Consider the following 2,847-nt stretch of genomic DNA (forward strand, 5'->3'; position numbering starts at 1 on the left):
TCATCCAGCCATTGAAGTTAGCTCAAATGGGTACTATCTGCAAGTATGGATGTTCTTATACATCTCCCTCACTTCATATCAGCTGGATGCTTTACTCTCCGCTATAGTCCTCTGTGGCCATGTCCCTGGGTCCAGGAGTCCCCAGGTCTCGTCATAATACTAGCCAACCAGGTCTCAATCCAGGTGGACAGGAGTCTGTTGAATGTGGTCGAACTTAGCTCACAGATTCATTGCTGCTTTTCCCCCACTTCCCTTTATTGGTAGACCAGCAAGACCACATGCCTTCAGCCCATTCCTTCATTGCTGCCTTTCCCCCTCTTCCATTCAACAGTAAACCAATGTTGTCACTAGCAAGCTTACCTGCCTGCTCATGTATTCCCTTTGAGTTTCAGTCTTGGAGGAGGGTTTGTGAACAACTGCCTCTTGATCTGTACAGGTTCGGCATGAACACAATTAAGCATTCTGGACTCCCCATTCTCTGCAATGTTATCTATAGTTTGTTATGAATCAGACAGTTGAATGTCTTTGCATAGTCAACAAAACACAAGCAATCTTCCTGGTATTCTCTGCTTTCAGATAATATTCATCTGATATTGGCAATGATATCCCTCATTCCACATCCTCTTCTGAATCCACCTTGAATTTCTGGCAGCTCCTTGCCAATGCACTGCTGCAAATGTTTTTAAATTATCTTCAGCAACATTTTACTTACATGTGTAATTAATGACCTTGTTCGATAGCTTCTATATTTTGTTGGGTCACCTTTCTTTCGAATGGACACAAATATGGATCTCTTCTAATCAGCTAGGAAGTTATATTCCAAATTTCTTGGCATAGACTAGTGAGTGATTCCAGTGTTGCATCAGTTTATTAAAATATTTCCATTTGAATTCCATCACTTCCTGAAGACTTGCTTTTTGCTAATGCCTTCAGTGATCCTTGGACTTCTTTTTTCAGAACCCTCAGTTCTTGATCATATGCTACCTCTTGAAATAGTTGAACATCAATTCCTGCCATCTTTTTTTGATGCTTTTTGCATCGTTCAATATTCTGTGCACGCGATCCTTCAATATTGCAATGTCAGGCTTGAATTTTTTCTTCAGTTCTTTCAGTTTGAGAAACGCTGAGTGTGTTCTTCTCTTTTGGTTTGTTAATTCCTGGTCTTTGCATATTTCATTATAATACTCTGTCTTCTCGAGCTGTCATTTGAAATGTTCTTTTTAGTTCTTTTACTTCACTATTTCTTCCATTCCTTTATCTACTCTATGTTCAAGAGAAAGTTTCAGTCTCTTCTGACATCCACTTTGGTCTTTTTTTTTTTCTTTCCTGTCTTTTTAATGACCTTCTGCTTTCTTCCTATATGATGTTCTTGATGCACTTCACAACTCTTCTAGTCTTCAGTCATTAGTGTTCAACGAGTCAACTCTGTTCTTGAGATGTTCTGTAAATTCAAGTGGGATATAGTGAAGGTTGTATTTTTTGTTATGCAGAAGGTTAGAGCCTTCTCAGCAGCTAACTAATAACAAGAATGATGACTGCTTAAGGTGGTAGTGGTCTTGAACCTAAGTGGTCATTCTTATCACTTCTGGAGCAAAACTATTAAGGAGAAAGAAAAGGAGCGAATGAAACCAAATAATAGTGCTAGAACCTTTAAATCTGTAAGGAATAAGAATGATACTATGCTTAAACAGTACAAATGAATGGCATTTAAAATATGTTTTAATGAAAACACTTTTTTACCATCTTCCAATAAAAATTATTGACATTTTTTCCACTCTGAACCTGCTCTGGCATTAGGACTGAATTCATTCCTGCTCCACAGGTTTGAGGTTCCACTGCACCACTAACTTCCCAGTGCTCTTGAGGCACGTGTTAGATATGTTCTCCTCTGTTGGAAGTCCTTGTGGCAGCTTCAGTGGCTGGATTCTTATCAAATGTTTAACCACTTTCAGTTTTGCATTCACTGATGGGATATTTTTGTGAACTTGAGGAGTATGTGCTTTTTGTAATCCAAGCATCTTTATTACATCTTTTTCCCAATATGGGCATCTTTCTGTACTTTTAATCCTTGTAACAATATGCAGTTTATGAGGGTTTTGTGGATCGCCACCGTATTTTTCATGATCTGCAGCTGAAGGTTGAAACACTTTATCAGGAATTCTTGACCGGGTAAATTTGTGACGAATCCAGTCTGTACATATGAGAGACTCCGTACCTTTTGACGCGGTCTGTAGACTGCCTGGGGGGGTCTCTGAACTACTAAGCGCAAAATCCCCGCCATTCAGTTTGGTGATTCCTCTCTTTAGAGACTAAGGTCATTCAACTATAGCCTTGAGCCAAATCTTCTTCAATCTTATCCCAGTCTAATTGTCACTAAATCATAACAGTCGTCAGTGCCTTTGGCTGAAGAAGTCGAGATGGTATGGTACATGTTCTGCCGATCTTGCTGCCGACTGCACTTACACCAGGGGGGAAGAAAGCCAGAGAATCTTTTATTAATGAAAGTTAAGGCTTGAGTTTTTTCTTCAGTTCCTCCAGCTTGAGAAATGCTGAGCATATTCTTTCTTTTTGGTTTTCGGATTCCAGATATTTGCACATTTTGTTGTAATATTTGGCTTTATCTTCTCGAACTGATCTTTGAATTTTTCTGTTCAGTTCTTGTACCTCATTTCGTCCATTTACTTTAGCATCTCTTTGTTAGAGAGCAAATTTCAGTATCTTGTCTGACATCCATTTTGACCTTTTCCTTCTTTCTTGTCTTCTTAATGACTTTTGCTTTCTTCCTATATGATGCTCTTGATATCATCCCACAACTCTTCTGGTCTTTGGTTTTTAGTGTTTAATGTA

The 2,847-nt window shown here is 38.9% G+C and overlaps 1 pseudogene across 1 annotated transcript; it reads right to left on the reverse strand.

Moving 5' to 3' along the window:
* Positions 1 to 1,805: 1,805 nt before the first annotated feature.
* LOC102812404 lies at positions 1,806 to 2,305 on the reverse strand (annotated as a pseudogene). Its single transcript, XR_438725.1, has one exon. The product of XR_438725.1 is annotated as a mitochondrial ribosomal protein L30 pseudogene (transcript).
* Between the last annotated feature and the right edge of the window lie 542 nt (positions 2,306 to 2,847).

This window comes from Chrysochloris asiatica, unplaced genomic scaffold (assembly GCF_000296735.1).
Source record: "Chrysochloris asiatica unplaced genomic scaffold, ChrAsi1.0 scaffold00066, whole genome shotgun sequence".
Taxonomy (NCBI): Eukaryota; Metazoa; Chordata; class Mammalia; order Afrosoricida; family Chrysochloridae; genus Chrysochloris; species Chrysochloris asiatica.